This window comes from Xiphophorus hellerii, chromosome 21 (assembly GCF_003331165.1).
Source record: "Xiphophorus hellerii strain 12219 chromosome 21, Xiphophorus_hellerii-4.1, whole genome shotgun sequence".
Lineage (NCBI taxonomy): Eukaryota > Metazoa > Chordata > Actinopteri > Cyprinodontiformes > Poeciliidae > Xiphophorus > Xiphophorus hellerii.
Window position 1 is genome coordinate 17,378,857 of NC_045692.1, and position 11,426 is coordinate 17,390,282.

Consider the following 11,426-nt stretch of genomic DNA (forward strand, 5'->3'; position numbering starts at 1 on the left):
CTCTGCAGACCCCACACATCCTGGACACAAACGGCTTAGCCTTTTACCTTCAAGTTAACTCTACAGAGCGATTTATGCAAAAACCAGCTACCACAGAGACAGTTTCCAACCCCAGGCTGTCATTATGGTGAACACAATGAACACCTTACTGCCTGAGTGGTCAGCTAGTCTGCTGTGAAACAAAGTAAGGATTATTACACCACCACAACCTGCCTTTGTTTTTTCTTCTCTTTATGAAAAAAAAAGACATATACAGTACATACGTTTCCTATTGCTCTTTATTTTGTATGCTCAGAATAGACAAACCACCTTTAGTAAACACTGAGCTTTTAACTTAGTTACATACCAAATAGCATGTGAATGTCTATTCTGCATGAATGAACGAATGCTTTATTGTTGTTATTGTACCGAAGCACAACCATTGTAGCACATCATAGACATTCCAATCTAATCCAGACTGCTGTAATCCTTTGAAGACATCTGCTGTGAGGCTGGACATTTTAAAACCTGGGAGTAATCCAATTTACAAAGAATGAATTTTATGCTGTGGGTATATTCTGAGGGATCTTAGCAATAGAATCCAATCTGGGCATATTCTGGCTGATTTTAAACATAGTGGAAACTTTTCTCCAAAAGCATGATATCTACCCAACAGTAGAGAAGTAAAGTTATTGATATAGTCAAGAGATGTTACCCCCAAACTGGGGGAGTTTGTCAAGCTAAGATAATGTGAAAAACTCTACAGCTCATGAGGCCGTGATAAAGTGGAATCACCCAAATGTGTGTAATCAAGAAGGATGAAGGTCATATCAACATGCGACCTGTCAACTTTGATCCCAGCAGCAACCTTCTTTATCATAATCAATTATGTAATTCGGAAAGCGCCCCTAGATATCCTTTTGTAGAGCAGAAATACCCTGGAACATTAGGCAACAAGGTTTCTCATATGGTATGCCTGGATTTTTGAGGCATTATTGATAAGTTAATTTATTTCACCAAGTGAAACACATTATACAGATTGATTACCCTCAGAATGACGCTTTCAAGCCTTTATTTGTGTTAATTATCCTTCCTCTAGTTTTAAATTTCTGTTACTATCCATAGTGTTTGGGGTTCATTTACTCCGGCCTTAAAATTAACAAAACTATTTACTCAAAATTTTTTTTTATTGCCTATTTCACTTTGTGACACTTGGTTACTTTATTAGGCCTCCTTGTTAATCAAAAACTTTGAGCTTGGTGTCCCATTACTGTTCAACTTCCACCTAATTTTCAATTACCTTTGCAGTAACACTTGCTAGATGTTGGGGGAAAAAACTCTCAGTATGTTAGACATTTCTCATCACTGTCCATTTTTAAAAGTTGTCTGAAAACTTATTTTTAAGTTAAGGCCTTCAACCCAACTGAGACCCGATTTCACAAAACTTTTTTATTGGTATTGATCTCATCTGTCTTCTTTTGTTGTGTTTTCTTAATCTTATTTATCTATTACTAATGTTCAGCACTTTTTTCAGCTGTGAATGGTTTTAAAGTGCTTTACAAATAAAGTTGATGATTATAATGATTTCTAATACACCTACTTCTATACTCAGGCTTTAAATGTGACTAAATGTATTTTCTGCTTTTATTCTGAGTTATTTGATATTTTTTAGATTGTACATTAGTACAATCTAAAACTTTGCAGAAGTTTTTTGGCTGACTTATGCTCTCTTAAAATGTGATTTTTGAATTATTTAGACCTATACGTTGAATGCACAGTTTACTTCTTCGGTTCTCATGAACAAATTTTCAATCATGTACTTCCTTTTCCTTATCTGACATCTGACCTGTTGCCTGCTCTGAGGGATAGCAGAGTCAGAAGGACTTCCCCTTTGGGAATCAATATATGACATTAATATTCAGAAACAATCCAATCCTTTCCCTGCACAGTTTCACGATTTGCTGAGCTTAAAGAAAAAACTGTCAATGTGTAACCGTTCTGAACCAAAATTAAAGATTATACCTACAGAGGGGGATTAAATAGAATCAGAAGAAGATTATTTTGGATCCCTGTTGCTTGGTTAAACAATAAATAGAATCACATGCAACTTGTGATGTTTGTTTGGGATTTGTGGCTCTCTATTCCACAAATACTTCATACAAGCTACAAATAAAAAGTAAGCTCCCATTTACTGCAGTTTTTTCACCCTTCAAAACACCCATAAGGCCAGTTCTGTCAAGCTCGGTCTTCTGATATCTATGTTCATCTTGACAGCTACAGATCGATCATTTTTACCCACATGGTGTGAAAATGTTTTGATCTCGTTCTGACAGGAGGCCCAATCGATCTCGCTGTTTACTCATGCACGGCGCTGATGACATTAACAGCACTCCGTGTTTTGCAGCTTTCCTGAACGTGTGTGGGAGGATGGTGGAGTATCTTTCACAGCCTGGTCTGAGCTTGCAGCCATGAAAAGGACAGATGGATACCTTAACATGTTTTGTTCGCCCCCGCCGACACCCAGGGAAGGTCAGAGGGGATTCTCAGATCTAATTAGAACATGAAGAAAACAATATAGGAATGTTTGTGCCTTCAAACAGGGTTGTGTCCTTGGATGTCATTTCTTTGTGTTCTGCTCTCTTCACTCTGACACCTCTAAATAAAATCCAGTGCAATATTTAAAAGCCATAATTAATCAAAGTAGTTCAGTGTGTAATCTAGGTATTCTATGTTTTTTTTTCAGAGAACATTAGTGAATAAAAAGCATCATGAAGGTTAAGAAACTCAGAAAACAGGTCAGGGATAAAGTTTTAAACAGATTGTGTTATATAGAGCTCTTTGCAGAAGAGCAGCAGGGAGAACAATTAAAATAAATCATCAATCATGATGTTTTCTGCTGACTGAACAATTGTCCAAGAAGCCTGTTATTGACACACCTGTTATTGAGAATAGGCCACATTAGATCAAGGCTGATGCAATTTTCTAAGTGGCAACTTTTAGTGCTTGCCTATTTGTGTTTCTTTCTGTTGAAAAAGTGCCACTAACTGCCTCTCTACTCTGGTCCTGAAAGGGCAAACTTGGAAAAACCTGCTCTCATCCAAAATGTAGCTTTTTTTTTTTTTACCTTGATGCAAAATGCTATGTAGCAGAAGACTGGCACTGCACATCACCCTGAACACAATGTCTCCATGGTGAAACATGGTTTTGGCAGAATTGTCCCATGGGGAAGCTTTATTTCAGCAGGGACAGGGAAGCTAGTCAGAGTTAATTGGAAGTTGAATGAAGCTAAATACATCAACTCAATTAAAGGATGTAAGAGATTTGAGACTGGGGAGGAGGTTCGTCTCCCAGTAGGATAACAACCCTAAATACACAGCTTGAGCTACAATGGATTGATTCAGGTCAGAGCATATTGGCCCAGTGAAAGTACAGATGTGAAACTCATTGAAATGTGTGTCAAGGGTTTAAAACGGATGTTAACAGACTCTCGAACCAGTCTGACTCAGTTGGAGTTATTTTGCACAGCAGAATGGACAAAAATTTTATTCTCTGGATATGAAAAACGCAGAGACATACTCCAAGGGGGCTTAATCCATTTTTTTTTTAAAATTTTACAGATTTTTAACTTTAACACATTTTTAAGCCAAATATAATTTTCTTTCTATTCCACAATTATTTGCAATCTGTGTATTCCTGAAAAATGCAATGAAGATGGTGATTGTAATACTCAAGGGGATTGAATACTTTTCCAAGGCTCTGCAACTTTTAGTTGATGTGCATAGGATCTCTTTAAAAGGCTCCCTGATGTCTTTGTGTTGTCAGTGCAACCTCAGGCCCCCAAACCTTCCTCATTTAGATTTTAATCATACCCACCAAACAAAATGCATAACAGAAAGAAAACGCTGGTCATTATGTGTTGTCAGTTTCCTCCTGGATATAAAGATCTACAGGCATCATTACCCACTTTCCAATCCACAGTGATTTTTTTAACGTTTTTTTTTTTTTTGTAGATTGAGGTCGTTGCTGAAAGGTTGGATTTGTGTTTGTGTGTTATTATGTACTATCAGAGCTCCATCTTGTAACTTGGCAGAAACAGAAAAAAACAATATGTATGTTCATATGCGACTGCAGTTATTTTACCCTGGAGGCTTTCTGTCCTGGATACATAAAGCTTATATGTTGAGACGTTGAGTGTGTTGGTTTGTTTTTTGAGAGGTGTTATTCTTCTGCCCAACTCTGAAATGCCTGGGTGTGCTTCTCAAGGTGAGGAAAGAAACAAAGAGTCTCGCATTACAATCTCCCATCTTAGAGGTCAGAGGGATAAATTGTTTTCTCTAAATTGTATCAACGGGAGCAGCTGAGTCAAAGGCGGCGATGGCCAGACTGATTCGTCACTGAGTGGACAGAATGAAAAGTGTTGCAGGCAGACTTTTGTGTTGTTTTGTTAATTTTAATAGATGCTATAAAAGTGTCGCTTTGTTACAACATTTTAAACAAACAACATGCTATAAAAAATTTTCATCCTTGAACGTCTTGGCTTCCACAAAGTTGTTAAACTGACAGATTAATGACCTTCATTTAATTAGAATACTTTGTAACAGGACGGCCACATGCCAATGGAAATCCGGTACGATCCATTTTGAAGCACTGTTTGTGGTCTTTTGACCATAAACTGCATGTGATGGGCAGAAGCAGCAATTGTGAGGTGACCCATTATTTTGGTAACCCTGTTATTTTCTGAAAATAGGTGTTATGACACATGGGTCTCTTTGGAATATGAAAACTACACACAGAAATGTAAAAAAAAAAAAGAGTATTTGTTCCCCTGCATATTCTGTTCCTGCTTTTTTGTCACACTTAAATGTTTCAAATCATCTAATAACATAAAGTAAATCACTTATTTCTTTAGTCAGAGACTCCAGACGTCAACAGTAAGTCCTAGCAGATCCTAGTGGGCAGGTACAGATGAAGAAATTCTCGTCACACATTGTGCATACTGGGAGGTATGAATATAAGTGTTAGATATGAAATCTCTGCTAAATATTAGTTTAATGTAAGTTACATTCTTTACCACAGATAAAAATTGTGACATTTTTGAAGTAAACACTGAATCCAGTTTTTTTCCCCCACATGATTGTATTTAAATAAAAACAAAAACAAATTTGCTCTTCTGAAAGTCTGCTAATAAATCACTGTCACAGCCCAATGGCCATACTACAACACAAGTCAACGTAATACAGAAAACAGAACAGCAGCTTGATGTAAAGATCAGAAGAGTTTGGAAATCAACAGCCACCAGTTCACGGTATTACTAATACAACACATCCTGTTGTGTGAATGTAACAGAGTCTCCTCTGCTCAATGTGGTGCTATCTGCAGAGTGGAGCTGGTGAAACTCATCGGTTTTGATCTATGACTCAGAGGAATGGCTGATCATCTCCAAAGCTGCTGAATGTGCAATGTGGGAGCCCAGGACATTTACAATCAATGACTGGGCATCCAGACTGCTCTCAGGCAGTCCTCTACATCACTGAGAAAGATGGGGGATGTTGGGAAATTTAAAGGGAAGATGTGGTGGAGAAGTTGGGGAAGAGATGCTGATGTGATGGAAGGCTCAGATAGCGGCCAAAAGTGATGAAACAAGCAAGAACTTAGAGGAATTTTCATCCAGATACTAAAGAAACTGGCTTAGCTTTTGTAAAACTTTTTACTAATCTTAGTAGCTGGATTTTTGAAAATCTTAAATAAATAAAGTCAGTAAATTTAGAAGCATGTTTATAAATTTGTGTCGAGTAAATTTTGCTTTGAGGAAATAAGTTATTAATCTGAATCACATGGGATCAGATAAGGAAATAAATCATCATAAAAAATGTAAAAGATGAAACGAATGTATGTAGAACATCGTACTGAAGCATAGTGGATTTCTTACATTCTTTCAGTTTATCTGTGGCAAGTCTGGAATTTTCTTTCAATAACAAACAAAAGGAACAAAAATAAAGTTTATTTGCTTCAAATGCACCCTGGCACAGTTTGTAGCATTGTTGCCTTGCAGCAAGAAGGTCCTGGATTAGTTTCTGGGCCTGGAGTCATTCTACATGGAGTTTGTATGTTCCCCCTGGACATGTGTGGTTCTCCAGGTACTCTGGGTGCGTGTCTGAGTTATTGTTTGACCTGTGTGTCTCTGACTGGCGGAGATGACCCTGTGCAAACAAAATGTGATATGGACATGCAATCATTCAGTTCCTGTGCCTTCTTATTCCTTTTCAGGATTACGAGAGGTGGCCTTTTCTTATTAGACACTGCATGGACTGGACGCTGGGTTCACAATGACGGCGGGTGACAATGAACAAGTTGACAGATCATTACAGGGACCAACACAAGCAATCCTAAAAAACACTGAAACTGGAGTGCCCAGAGAAAACTCCCACATGCATTTCTACCTTGTACAGATTTGAGCCAGGAGGCTTCCTTCTGGCATTAATGGATGAAAAAAATTGTCTAATTCAAATTTTTTCCCCCAGCAAACCAGAACTAATTGGCAATTACTTTGCCAATGAATGAAAACCCTGTTGACACTTTATTGAACAAAATATATTGCAACTGTCAAATGAGACCTGCTGGCTTTGAAACATTATCCACCACTACCAAAGATTTGACAATTGTAGTATAAAACCATAAGGGTGTTTTCTTCTATTGTAATAGGCAACAGAAGAGCTGTTCTTGTCATGCAGGTTGTGCAGAAAAAGTAAACTATCATCTACTGAAAGCTGGAGAAGAAAATGGCACAGCAAAATTGGATTAGTGGTATAACTTTGATATTCTTCCCGTTAATAAAGGAAAGGTAATTTTATATCACATTTTAATTATACAGTCCAAAAACCCTAAATTTACTATCTAATTCTGAGTATTTCAGTATAAACCCTTGTATTTAAGTAATTTGTCTGGCGTTAGTTGTAGTTTGATTGATGATGGGAACTGCACCCTTCTAGCAATAGATACTCTCCAAGCCATATTTTTGAAAACTGTCCACATGCAACCCTGCACAGAATAAAGCAGGCATCTAAAATACATTTCACTACCACTAATCTGCTGAATAAGTAATAAAACCTGATCTCTTTGCCAATGTCCAAACAGCCTTGCCTCTCCCTCTTCCTTTTTACACCAAGTTGGAGCAAAATCGCCAATCTCAGCAGTACATAATCTTGTAAAGAGGCTTCACATCTTGATGTTGTGACCAGCAGGCAGACAGGTAGATTGAGTGTCAACACAGAAAGGAAATGAGAGGGAAAATATAGTCATTGCCTTTGCTGTGAAACTGGAACATTTTCTCCTGTGTACTAATGTAACTATTACTTGTTCTGTTAGGAGATGGAGTGGGCTATCTCTTGGTTTGAAAAGCTTCTTTTTAAACTCAAAATTCAACCTTTTATGTAACCTCAGTAAGTAGTTTCTTTTCCATTCGCCCAAACAAATAGTGAGTGAAAAGCAAATGTGCAAAGTAGGAGTAGAACAAATAAATGTGTCTGTGTTGAAGCTCAAACAAACAGAGTATCGGCAATAAAAGTAAAGAGATATTTTAAGAGCCTTACAGTTTTGGATGGAAGTTCTGTGTTTTCATTTTTCAGCTCCTAAATGCAAACAATAACGGGTTGTTCACCAAGTTAAGCCTTTATCATTTTCCCATGACAATAGGAGGAAGACAGCAATATTGTAGTGATTAAATCAAATACAAATTCAGGCTCATGTTGCTTAAACAAGAAGACTAAGTTATGGTTGTGCCACCAGGTTGTTGCACCTTTTTCATCCAGTAGATTTTCTGCTAAACAAATTTTCAGGGAATCTCTACACATGGCATATTTCATCAATAAATATTTTTACATGTTAATAGCTGACTGTTTCACTTTAAAATAGGATGTTGCTTTAAGCATCGTTTGACTCGATTTCAATTCATTGGCTAGAAAAATAATGGATAGGCTTTTTTACAAACACCTGTCGATAACGTGTCAAGCAGCACTGCACCTAAGTATTTCAGCTTCCAGCTCTTTTCTTTTGAATATTGTAATTATACACTTTGAAAAATATCTACAAATTGGCAAAAAAATTTTACAAACAATTTGGAGCTACAGAAAATGTGTGACCACTGAACCTGAAATAAAGCCAACAACACCAATATCCCACTGTATTTGGTTTTACAGGATTAAAAATATGCACATATGAGTAACCAGATGACTCATGTTTGCATGAGTCTTTAATTTCATTTTTTTCCTCTCAATGATTCGTTTTCTAAATGAATTGTTCAGGATATATAACATTTAAGAGCAACAAAGTTTTAAAAATTTGCATCAGGGTTTCATTTTTTGAGTGACAAAAATCGGACATTCTCGTGGGATTATGTAGACTTTTAGTCCCACTTCACATGGAGTCCGAAACACAATCTGAGTTCAACCCTGCAGCATTTCTTTATTTTTAGTAAAACTGTAAAAACAAAGCCACTGTAGGCTGATATTATCAGAGGTAGAGCAAAGGTCCGAAGCAATCTTCTTTTTCCCAGCATCAGATTTGCTTCCTGAGTCTCTGTAATAATTTTTTCTGTGGTCATATAACCTGTTCGGTGCCCCTACAGATTCTGTCCTGTTTGTTTTACTGTTCATACAAATAAAGGCCAGTACTTTGTTCCAAAGCACATTCAGACGTTTTGATTGATATCGTAGTTTGTTTTGCCACCAGGACTTTCCTCCCCACAGCAAGCGAGGTTTTCCAGTCCCTTCGTTTCATCAGTCATTAATACTTCCTGTTGTGATTCCCCACCAGCAACCACCTGGGAAGCATCCAGCGTTTTGATCCATGCCTGTGACTTAATGAGAACTGAGACCTGTCAATGAACAAAATCAATAGGAGGGTTGATGCATACTTCAGCGACTTGGCTCCACATCTTGCTGCCTTGAGGTGCCTCCCGACTCTGTGTACTGTTTGGTTATTCATTCATCCCCATATATACTTATATAGAGCTTTTTTTGCAGAGTTGGCCTTGATGGGTGTGAAAGCAAATATATATGTGGGTGTATTTAATTCACGATTTAGCCAACAGAGCACAGTGAACGCCAACATTTGTACTGCTATTTCAGTGTATGTCAGGAATATTTACTGATATTACATAAGACTTCAGTTGTTGTATTTTTTTCTATTTTTCTCCCACAGATGGTGTGTTTCACCCTGCAGGATGCAGAGCGCATGCTTGGAAATATTAAGGTGTTTTCTGTGAAATTTGATAAAATTACTCTAAGATGTAGCTTTTCAGACATTCAATTCCTTCACCCTAAACAGCACCATCTGATTCTTTCCACATTCCTAACATTTCTGTTTTTTGAAACTCGACTTGTGAGAACAAGAAAAAAATATGTCACAAAGTCAAATTACTTTTGGGTAATTGAAGGTAATGTAGTTAAGTGTGCTATAAAATGACACTGTGTGCTTTGAAAATACATTATATCACAACTTTAAAACTGAAAAAAAATTCTATTACAATGTCATCTCATTCAAAATTTCATTCAACTAATGGATTTTTTAAAATCTTTTCATCAAACAAAGAATGAACCCATGTATTTAGCTTTATTATGAGTTTAGACAAGCATCATCCTGCTATTTTGTTAAAATGTGTTCATTACTCTTTTAACAAAGAGAGCCTGCCATTTCGGTTCAGGCCACCGATGCACCACGCTGTCCTCTGTATTAAACGTGTTCCACTCCAAGAGCTTTTCATAAAAAAAAAACATGCTCACATGGTCGCTGTCAGAAAACATCAGCACCATCTAATTTTATTTTTATGATTACATTTCTTTGAAAATGTAATAGAAGGTAACTAGGCCAGATGAACAATAACCCTTTGTTACCCTCTCTGCTCTACACGGGCAGCATTGAGACTGTAGGACATGGATACACTGAGACAGGAGGCCTCTGGGCAAGGACATGAAAAACCCAACATTTGTGTTGGAAAACTGCAGAACAACTTCAGTGTGTTGTACACTCAGAACATGAAGAAAGGTAATTAAAGCTTTTGCCACAGCAGAGCTTGACCAAATGTAGCCTCTGAGAAAAAAAATAACATTGTTTTTATAGGAGTTTAACCATCACAAGACCTTAAGAGACTCTGTGCGCCGTCCAGCAGGTTCACATTGATCTCATGTGTGCTTTTACAATGATTTTTTTTTGTATGTGTGTGTGGTTTCGGGAACTGACGGTCTGATGATACAATGCCCCTGCCTCCCTGTTGTCTAACCATGACATCTGCTGCACTCCTTAAGAAAATCGTTTTAAACATAGGCTATGATTATGAAAAAAGAAAAAAACAGCTGGGCAACATCCAGGTCCAAATCACAGGTCAGACCTTGAAATTTCTACTCTTTTTTTGTTTCTGTTTCCACTAATTTGTATATTTATTGTGTAGAAGACATGCCAAAACATTGTGCACATATACATACAAAACCAATGCATTTACAATGCAAACATTGGATCCAATAAGTAATAACAACAATACTTAATCCTACGCTATTTTATGCAGATGCTTCACTCAACTCAGGATGCTTGAAACTTAAATGTAGAACATATGCGATCACTGACTAATTCAGGTGGTAATTGTCCGACTACTCATTGAGCACTAAAACATCAGTTGGTTAGTTAATATGAAAGTAAACATAAAATCAGACAGAAAAGTAATGCAGCAAAACACTATAAATTCCACACCATTGATCTCAATATATATGTGCAATTCAGAATACCTAAAAAATGACACACACACACTTCAGAAATGACAGAATTTGATGTTTCCCAAAGACCCCTATAGACACATTAAAATCTCCTGCATACATGATTCGAAAGTTGAACAGCACATTTTGCGGCTTTCAATTTACATTTTTGTTTTGCTATTATATTACTATTCAAACAGTCAAGGTTTATCCATCAAAATATCTCACCAATTTATCCCACCAAGCAATAAATCTCAAACAGAAGCAGTCAAGTATCTTACTCACCTTGACACATCAACTCTTTCTGAGCTCTGGTGTTGCTGCTAAAATCATCCCATGTTTTTGTAAAAGTGTTTAATTTTAAGTCAAAATCAGATTATTTGTCTTTCAGTATTTGCCATACTTTGATGTCTGAGGTTAATTTTAAACATTACAAAAATGTTTGACTTTGATCAAGTCCATAATAAGAATCTTAATTCAGAATTAAACTATTTTTACTGTGAGGAAATAGCATGAATTAGAATGTCCTCAGTAAATCTGTTGTGCGACTCACATTTTCTTCTCTGGTTAAATATTTTTATATTTGCAAGTGGGAGACAAGTGAGTGACAATTTGTTTTATCCCTCTAAGTAAGCCTTTTTTTTCAGTTCCTGAAAACACTCTTATTTTATGTACTCAGTGGAAATGCAGCGGAAGACACTTTAT